General features: G+C 31.9%; 1 protein-coding gene across 4 annotated transcripts in view; it reads right to left on the reverse strand.

Annotated features, from left to right (window-relative positions):
* NCOA1 (nuclear receptor coactivator 1) overlaps positions 1–729 on the reverse strand; it is a 299,593-nt gene extending 298,864 nt beyond the window's left edge. For 3 of the 4 annotated variants that reach the window (XM_040348120.1, XM_040348119.1, XM_040348117.1), the window contains exon 1: positions 531–729. The gene's annotated coding sequence lies outside the window, so the exon portion shown is untranslated. Of the gene's footprint in view, positions 1–240; positions 347–530 lie in introns of those variants that run through there. The other variant, XM_040348118.1, reaches the window with a different exon arrangement.
* Positions 730–11,216: the final 10,487 nt, after the last annotated feature.

Genomic DNA, 11,216 nt, shown 5'->3' on the forward strand with positions numbered 1-11,216 from the left:
AAAACAAAAAAGGAAACATTTAAATAAAAGGAAACATTAAAAAACAAAAAAGGAAACATTTAAAAACAACAAAAAAGGAAACATTTAAAGACAACAAAAAAGGAAACATTAAAAAGCAAAATTGAAACATTTAAAAAAACTAAAATTAAAACATTTAAAAAAAACAAAAAAAAAAAGGAAACATTGCAACTTTACAGCGATACGTTGTACAAGAAGAAGTAGAAACGCTGCAATCCTCACGGTTTAACGGGGTCCATTTAATTTCCCGTCGCCCAGCGCGTCAGCCCCGGGGCAAAGCGTGCACAATCAGCGTTGCAACTCCAGCATAAACATGGCCCAAAAATAAAAAAAAAACTAGTCCTTCACCAGCTTCTCCCCCCCCCCCCAACCACCACCACCTCCTCCTTTTTCCATACGTTGCTCCGCCTGCACAGGCGCTCGAATGCAAATAAAAAATAAAATCGAGCTCGGCGTAGAACAATGCTGCGAACGGAAGGCGGTTAAAGGTTGTCGCAGAGCGCGGCGCTTACATTTGCCCAGGTTTTGCGTGCGTTGGTGCTCCTCCGGAGGTCTGCGATAGGGACAGGCTGCTTTGTCATTGAGGCTGCCCTGTCTGTTGCTTCCTTCTCTATCTCTCTCTGTAGCGTTTGGCTTTTTTTTTTCTCGAGCTCTCTCTCGCTCGCTCTCTCTCTAGCTCCTTCCCAAAGAACTCTGGGTAAACTGGCTATACAAGTTCCTTCTCATAGTGTTTACAATTGCATCACAGAAGCTGTAGCTCTCCGCCTTTTAAAGGGACAGCCTGTGTGTGTATTTTTTTTTTTTACTTTTTTGGTACAATTTGTAAACGCTGTAAATTACCAACCTCAAATAATAATAAAAAAAATAAAAAAATAAAGTATTTATTTAACATTGGCATGATGCTACGGATAGCTGCTCTTTTTTGGTGCTGCGCAATTTGTAAACGCTGTAAATTACCAACCTCAAATGTTAATTACAAATTTGTAAACGCTGTAAATTACCAACCTCAAATAATAATAAAATTTAAAAAAAAAAGTATTTTTTTAACATTGGCATGATGCTACGGATAGTTTCTCTTTTTTGGTGCTGCGCAATTTGTAAATGCTGTAAATTACCAACCTCAAATAATAATAATAATAATAATAATAATAATAATAATAATAAAAATAAAAGAATTTATTTAACATTGCCATGATGCTACGGATAGCTGCTCTTTTTTGGTGCTGCGCAATTTGTAAATGCTGTAAATTACCAACCTCAAATAATAATAATAATAATAATAATAATAATAATAATAATAATAATAAAAAAAAGAATTTATTTAACATTGGCATGATGCTACGGATAGCTGCTTTTTTTTGGTGCTGCGCAATTTGTAAATGCTGTAAATTACCAACCTCAAATAATAATAATAATAAAAAAAAAATAAAAATTATTTAACATTGCCATGATGCTACGGATATCTGCTGGAAAATTTGCGGGGCACAATTTGTAAACGCTGCAAATTAACAACCTCAAATAATAATAAAAATTAAAAAAAAAAGTATTTATTTAACATTGGCATGATGCTACGGATAGCTGCTGGAATATTTGCGGGGCATAATTTGTAAACGCTGCAAATTAACAACCTCAAATAATAATAATAATAATAAAAAAAAGTATTTATTTAAAATTGGCATGATGCTACGGATAGCTGCTCTTTTTTGGTGCTGCGCAATTTGTAAACGCTGTAAATTACCAACCTCAAATAATAATAATAATAATAATAATAAAAAATAAAAAAAAAATGTATTTAACATTGCCATGATGCTACGGATAGCTGCTGGAAAATTTGCGGGGCACAATTTGTAAACGCTGCAAATTAACAACCTCAAATAATAATAAAAAAATAAAAAAAAAAAGGATTTATTTAAAATTGGCATGATGCTACGGATAGCTGCTCTTTTTTGGTGCTGCACAATTTGTAAATGCTGTAAATTACCAACCTCAAATAATAATAATAATAATAAAAAATAAAAAAAAATGTATTTAACATTGCCATGATGCTACGGATAGCTGCTGGAAAATTTGCGGGGCACAATTTGTAAACGCTGCAAATTAACAACCTCAAATAATAATAAAATTAAAAAAAAAAGTATTTATTTAACATTGGCATGATGCTACGGATAGCTGCTCTTTTTTGGTGCTGCGCAATTTGTAAATGCTGTAAATTACCAACCTCAAATAATAATAATAATAAAAAAAAAATAAAAATTATTTAACATTGCCATGATGCTACGGATATCTGCTGGAAAATTTGCGGGGCACAATTTGTAAACGCTGCAAATTAACAACCTCAAATAATAATAAAAATTAAAAAAAAAAGTATTTATTTAACATTGGCATGATGCTACGGATAGCTGCTGGAATATTTGCGGGGCATAATTTGTAAACGCTGCAAATTAACAACCTCAAATAATAATAATAATAATAAAAAAAAGTATTTATTTAAAATTGGCATGATGCTACGGATAGCTGCTCTTTTTTGGTGCTGCGCAATTTGTAAACGCTGTAAATTACCAACCTCAAATAATAATAATAATAATAATAATAAAAAATAAAAAAAAAATGTATTTAACATTGCCATGATGCTACGGATAGCTGCTGGAAAATTTGCGGGGCACAATTTGTAAACGCTGCAAATTAACAACCTCAAATAATAATAAAAAAATAAAAAAAAAAAGGATTTATTTAAAATTGGCATGATGCTACGGATAGCTGCTCTTTTTTGGTGCTGCACAATTTGTAAATGCTGTAAATTACCAACCTCAAATAATAATAATAATAATAAAAAATAAAAAAAAATGTATTTAACATTGCCATGATGCTACGGATAGCTGCTGGAAAATTTGCGGGGCACAATTTGTAAACGCTGCAAATTAACAACCTCAAATAATAATAAAATTAAAAAAAAAAGTATTTATTTAACATTGGCATGATGCTACGGATAGCTGCTCTTTTTTGGTGCTGCGCAATTTGTAAATGCTGTAAATTACCAACCTCAAATAATAATAATAATAATAATAATAATAATAATAATAATAATAATAATAAAAAAAAGAATTTATTTAACATTGGCATGATGCTACGGATAGCTGCTTTTTTTTGGTGCTGCGCAATTTGTAAATGCTGTAAATTACCAACCTCAAATAATAATAATAATAAAAAAAAAAAAAAAATTATTTAACATTGCCATGATGCTACGGATATCTGCTGGAAAATTTGCGGGGCACAATTTGTAAACGCTGCAAATTAACAACCTCAAATAATAATAATAATAATAAAAAAAAGTATTTATTTAAAATTGGCATGATGCTACGGATAGCTGCTCTTTTTTGGTGTTGCGCAATTTGTAAACGCTGTAAATTACCAACCTCAAATAATAATAATAATAATAATAATAAAAAATAAAAAAAAAATGTATTTAACATTGCCATGATGCTACGGATAGCTGCTGGAAAATTTGCGGGGCACAATTTGTAAACGCTGCAAATTAACAACCTCAAATAATAATAAAAAAAAAAAAAAAAAAAGGATTTATTTAAAATTGGCATGATGCTACGGATAGCTGCTCTTTTTTGGTGCTGCACAATTTGTAAATGCTGTAAATTACCAACCTCAAATAATAATAATAATAATAATAAAAAATAAAAAAAAATGTATTTAACATTGCCATGATGCTACGGATAGCTGCTGGAAAATTTGCGGGGCACAATTTGTAAACGCTGCAAATTAACAACCTCAAATAATAATAAAATTAAAAAAAAAAGTATTTATTTAACATTGGCATGATGCTTACAGATAGCTGCTATTTTTTGGTGCTGCGCAATTTGTAAATGCTGTAAATTACCAACCTCAAATAATAATAATAATAATAATAATAATAATAAAAAATAAAAAAAAAAATTTATTTAACATTGCCATGATGCTACGGATAGCTGCTGGAAAATTTGCGTGGCACAATTTGTAAACGCTGCAAAATAACAACCTCAAATAATAATACAATTTAAAAAAAAAAAGTATTTATTTAACATTGGCATGGTGCTACGGATAGCTGCTCTTTTTTGGTGCCTCGCAATTTGTAAACGCTGTAAATTACCAACCTCAAATAATAATAATAAAAAATAAAAATAAAAATGTATTTAACATTGCCATGATGCTACGGATAGCTGCTGGAAAATTTGCGGGGCACAATTTGTAAACGCTGCAAATTAACAACCTCAAATAATAATAAAATTAAAAAAAAAAAAGTATTTATTTAACATTGGCATGATGCTACGGATAGCTGCTCTTTTTTTGGTGCTGCACAATTTGTAAACGCTGTAAATTACCAACCTCAAATAATAATAATAATAATAATAATAATAATAAAAAAAAAATGAATTTATTTAACGATGCCATGATGCTACGGATAGCTGCTGGAAAATTTGCGTGGCACAATTTGTAAACGCTGCAAATTAACAACCTCAAATAATAATAATAATAACAAAAAATATTTATTTAAAATTGGCATGATGCTACGGATAGCTGCTATTTTTTGGTGCTGCGCAATTTGTAAATGCTGTAAATTACCAACCTCAAATAATAATAATAATAAAAATAAAAAAATAAAAATAAAAATGTATTTAACATTGGCATGATGCTACGGATAGCTGCTGGAAAATTTGCGGGGGTAAAATTTGTAAACGCTGCAAATTAACAACCTCAAATAATAATAATAATAATAATAATAAAAAAAAATATTTATTTAAAATTGGCATGATGCTACGGATAGCTGCTATTTTTTGGTGCTGCGCAATTTGTAAACGCTGTAAATTACCAACCTCAAATAATAATAATAATAATAATAATAATAATAATAAAAAAATAAATAAAAATATTTAACATTGCCATGATGCTACAGATAGCTGCTAGAAAATTTGCGGGGCACAATTTGTAAACGCTGCAAATTAACAACCTCAAATAATAATAACATTTAAAAAAAAAAGTATTTTTTTAACATTGGCATGATGTTACGGATAGCTGCTCTTTTTTGGTGCTGCGCAATTTGTAAATGCTGTAAATTACCAACCTCAAATAATAATAATAATATTAATAAAAAATAAAAAAAAATTATTTAACATTGCCATGATGCTACGGATAACTGCTGGAAAATTTGCGTGGCACAATTTGTAAACGCTGCAAATTACCAACCTCACAAAAAAAAAAAAAAATGTATTTATTTGATGTGGCCGCATCATGCTATAAATAGTTGCTAGAACATTTGTGAGGCACAATTTGTAAAAAAAAATTGTTAAAAATAAATAAATAAAATATAGAAGATATACATTTTTTTTTTTCATTTAACAACCAGAAAGAAAGTACCACATCCATTGAGAGAATAAACTATAAAGTGCCTGAAAGAATTTGTACCAGCGAGGAACGATAAATAAATAAAATATGGAAGTCATACTTTTTTTTTATTTTTTATCATTTAACAACCAGAAAGATTATATAGCTGTTTGTGATGGTACCACATCTATTGAGACAATATACTTACTATAAAGTACCTGAAAGTATTTGGACTTTACCGGTACCGGCGAGGAACGACCACATAGAATTTATAAAAAAAAATAAAAAATGATTACAAATATATAATTGTTGTTAAATGATAAAAAAGGGGGGAAAAAATATATGACTTCCATATATATGTATATATATATATATATATATATATATATATATATATATATATATATATATACATATATATATATATATATATATAAAAATTATTACAAATATATATATATATATATATATATATATATATATATATATATATATATATATATATATATATACATATATATGGAAGTCATATATTTCATATATCATTTAAATAAAACATGATAAATAAATAAAATATGGAAGTCATACTTTTTATTTTTAATCATTTAACAACCAGAAAGAAAGTATCACATCCATTGAGAGAATATACTATAAAGTGCCTGAAAGAATTTGGACTACACCGGTACCAGCAAGGAACGACCACATAGAATTTATAAAAAAAAAAATCATTACAAAAATATATATATATATAAAAAAAATATTACAAATATAAATATATATATATATATATATATATATATATATATATATATATATATATATATATATATATATATATATAAAAATATATAATTGTTGTTAAATGATAAAAAAGGGGGAAAAAAATATATGACTTCCATATATATGTGTATATATATATTATTACAAATATATATATATATATATATATATATATATATATATATATATATATATATATATAAATGATTACAAATATATATATATATATAAAGTATACATATATATGGAAGTCATATATTTTTTCCCCCCTTTTTTATCATTTAACAACCAGAAAGATTATATGTCTGTTTGTGTTGGTACTACATCCAATGAGACAAAATACTATAAAGTACCTGAAAGAATTTGGACTTTACCGGTACCAGCGAGGAACGACCACATCGAATTTATATAAAAAAACAAATGTATTACAAAAAAAAAAACTTTGGACTTTACCGGTACCACCGAGGAATGATGAATAAATAAAATATGGAAGTCATAACCAGAAAGGCTATGGGGCAGATCCTCAAAGAAATTACGCCGGCGTATCACTTGATACGCCGCGTAATTTCAAATTTTGCGCGTCGTATCTTTCTTTTGGTATCCACCAAACAAGATACAACGGCATCTGTGTTAGATCCAACAGGCGTACGCCTTAGTACGCCATCGGATCCTAGATGCAATTTTCCGGCGGCCGCTAGGTGGCGTTTCCATCGTATTCCGCGTCGAGTATGCAAATTAGCTATTTCCGACGACCCACGAACGTACGAGAGGCCGTCGCATTTTTTTTTACGTTGTTTCTGTTTGGCTTTTTCCGGCGTATAGTTAAAGCTGCTTTCTGGTGGCGTACTCAATGTTAAGTATGGTCGTCGTTCCCGCGTCTAATTTTGAAAATTTTACGTCGTTTGCGTAAGTCGTTCGTGAATGGGGCTGGACGCCATTTACGTTCACGTTAAAACCAATGACGTCCTTGCGACGTTATTTAGCGCAATGCACGGCGGGAAATTTTAGGGACGGCGCATGCGCAGTTTGTTCGGCGCGGGGACGCGATTCATTTAAATGAAACAGGCCCCCTACCCGCCGCATTTGAATTCCGCGCCCTTACGCCGCGAGAGATACACTACGCCGCCGTAACTTACGGCGCGAATTAGTTGAGGATTCAAACTAAGCCAAAGTAAGTTACAGCGGCGTAGCGTATCTGACATCTGCGCCGGGCGCAGCGTAGGTACGTGGATCTACCCCTATATGTCTAATTGTGGTGATGCTTTGCAGGGCCCTCTGATCCCTCCTGTATTGATTTTTATTGTGATTGTACTGTTTTTCCCGATGTAAAGCGCTGCGCAAACTGTTGGCGCTATATAAATCCTGTATAATAATACCACATTCATTGAGACAATATACTATAAAGTACCTGAAAGAATATGGACTTTACCGGTACAAGCGAGGAACGACCACATATAATTTATAAAAAAAATTTTTTTTATTACAATATATATACAAATGGAAGTTATATATATATAAATATATATATATATATATATATATATATATATATATATATATATATATATATATATATATATATATATATATATATATATATATATATATATATATATATATATATATATTTTTTTTTTTTGTTTATCATTTAACAACCAGAAAGATTATATGGCTGTTTGTGGTGGTAGCACATCCGTTGAGAGAATATACTATAAAGTACTTGAAAGAATTTGGGCTTTACCGGTACCAGAGAGGAACGACCACATCGAATTTAGAAAAAAATGTTTTTGTTACAAAATATATATAAAAAAAAAAAAAAACAGATAAAAACATAAGCTCCCAGATCCTGTGCAATTGGCCTATTACTAAGCCACTATCATATTAGAAGTACACAAAAGAGACCATACTAAGAGGCAAATGCGTCAGTTCTTACAGCGCCTCTGCAAAGTTCAATGGTTTGATTAGTATGGTCTCTTTTGCGTACTTCTAATAGGATAGTGGCTTAGTAATAGGCCAATTGCACAGGATCTGGGAGCTTATGGGGCAGATCCACAAAGAAATTACGCCGGCGTATCTATTGATACGCCGCGTAATTTCAAAGTTCCCGCGTCGTATCTTTGTTTTGTATCCACAAAACAAGATACGACGGAATGAGGGATCGATCCGACAGGCGTACGTCTTAGTACGCCGTCGGATCGTAGGTGTATATTTACGCTGGCCGATAGGTGGCGTTTCCGTCGAATTCCGCGTCGAGTATGCAAATTAGGTAGATACGGCGATCCACGAACGTACGTCCGGGCAGCGCATTTTACATCGTTTGCGTTCGGCTTTTTCCGGCGTATAGTTAAAGCTGCTATATGGTGGCGTACTCAATGTTAAGTATGGCCATCGTTCCCGCGTCAAAATTTGAATTTCTTATGTCGTTTGCGTAAGTCGTTCGTGAATAGGGATTTGCGTAGAATGACGTCACCGTCGTAAGCATTGGCTTGTTCCGGTTTAATTTCAAGCATGCGCACTGGGATACCCCAACGGACGTCGCATGCGCCGTTCAAAAAAAACGTTGTTTACGTCGGGTCACAACGTATTTACATAAAACACGCCCCCATCACATTGATTTGAATTGCGCGCCCTTACGCCGCCAAAGATACACGACATTCTTTGAGGATTCGAAAAAGTAAGTTACGGCGGCGTATTGTATCTTAGATACGCTACGCCCGGCGGTAATATGCGCCGCTGTACGTGGATCTGCCCCTAAGTTTTTATCTGTCTTTTGTTAATATATTTTGTAACAAAAAAATTTTTTTTATAAATTCTATGTGGTCGTTCCTCGCTGGGAGCTTATGTTTTTGTTAAAAAAAAAAAAAGGAAGTCATACATTTTTTTTATTATTTAACAACCAGAAAGATTATATGGCTGTTTGTGATGGTACCACATCCATTGAGACAATATACTATAAAGAACCTGGAATAATTTGGACTTTACTGGTACCAGCGAGGAACGACCACAGAGAATATATAACAAATTATTTTTATTACAAAATATATATAAAAAAAAAGACAGATACAAATACAAGCTTCCATGTCCTGTGCAATTGGCCTATTACTAAGCCACCATCCTATTAGAAGTACACCAAAGAAGTCATACTAATCAAACCATTGAGCTTTGCAGAGGCGAAACGTGTCAAACCTCTTACAACGCCTATACAAATTTCAATGGTTTGATTAGTATGACTTATTTGGTGTACTTCTAATAGGATGGTGGCTTAGTAACAGGCCAATTGCACAAATTGGTGTACTTCTAATATGATAAAAGACCAAATTCTTTCAAGTAATTTATTATATATATATTTTTTTTATTTTTTATTATTTCCATTTATTTAAGATGGGTATGACTCTGCAGATAGGTGCAGAACGTTTATGCTGTGCGATTTGTAAATGTTGCATATAATAATAATAATAATAATAATAATAATAATAAGATAAAAAAAAGGGTTTTCTGTTGATTAATTTTTTGACCAATAAGCGTGCCATTTATTTAATTGTGCTATGGATTGTTGCCAGAATGTTCATGCTGCGCAATTTGTAAACGGCGCAAATTACCAACCTCCAAAAAAAAAAAAAAAAAATTGTCAAAGGCTTCTAAGAAAAAAAATGGTTCCTTAATTTTTTGGCTAATCATGCGTTGTCACCCTTAACATTCATGCTGCACAATTTGTGACTTCTGCAAATTGCCTCCAAAAAAAAAAAAAAAAAAACGCCAGCAATGTTTACGCGACTCAAAGAAAACATTATTTCTGTAGATTAATAAGCAAACATTTTATTTAAAATTTGTATGACACTGCAAAAAAATTGTCATCCTTACGCAATTTTTTTTTTTTTACCCAAGATGTTCGCCTTACAAAATTTGCAAACGTTTTATGAGAGGCATCAAAAGCAAACGTTTTTCCTGTAGATTAATTATTTAACAAATAAGGACAGAATTTATTTAATATTGGCATGACGGTACAGATACAGGTTGTTTCTGCACAATTTGTAAATGCAGCGAAATGCCCACCCCCTTAATAAAAAAATAAATTGCTAGCAATTCTATAGAGATGTCAAAATAAAATAGTTTTTATGTCAATTAATTACTTGCCCAATAAGCACACATTTTTTTCATTACTGTCATGACGCTACAAATTTTTGGTGTGTTTACGTGTTATTTTGCCAAGAACATTCGTGCTGCACATTTTGCAAATGCTGCAAATCGCCCCTGGTAAAAGAAAAAAATAAAATAAACACACACCAGCAATGTACATACAACATAAAAGAAAAGTTTGTTTTTCTGTAGACCAATTACTAGGCCAATAAGCATACATTTTATTTAATATTGGCATGATGCTTTGAATGGTTGCTGCGCTCATGCATTCATTTTGTGTTATTTTGCCCAGGATGTTCGTGCTAAACTATTTTTAAATGCTGCAAATGACCCCCCCCCCCCTCCAAAATAAAAAATAAAAACTTTTTTCTCTAGATTATTTACTAGGCCATTAAGCACATTGCAATGTATTTACAGGGAAACGGGGGTTAACATTGTTGGCTGTGGGGGTGTATAGAATAAATAGAATAATCTGCTTTTCTTTTCTCCGTAATAAGTGCTGCCAAGGAAACAACTCGTCATTCTCCATCTCCTTCTGCAGAAGTAAGAGGAAGCCTACATTGGATGGGTAATCGGTAGTCAACCTCTTGGCTAATTGATAAGAATGAAGCTACCATAGGAGGAGGAAAAAGTCTAGGTTATGGATTAGGTTAGTTTTAGGGTCCAATGTTGGGGGCTAATAGGGTAAAGGTTAAGGTTAAATAATAGGGGCGATATAAGCTTATGGTTTAAGGTCTCATTATGGTGGGGGGTTCTTGAGAAGGTTAGAAAGAGGTCAACTGTAGGTCAAATGCAGGCCAGAAGAAGGTCAAGGCAGGTCAAGCTCAGGTCAGAGGAAAGTCAAATGCAGGTCAGAAAGAGGTCAACTGTAGGTCCGAAGGTCCAAAAGGTTAAAGTTAGGATAGGTCAAC

This window comes from Rana temporaria, chromosome 4 (genome assembly GCF_905171775.1).
Source record: "Rana temporaria chromosome 4, aRanTem1.1, whole genome shotgun sequence".
In the NCBI taxonomy this organism is placed as follows: domain Eukaryota; kingdom Metazoa; phylum Chordata; class Amphibia; order Anura; family Ranidae; genus Rana; species Rana temporaria.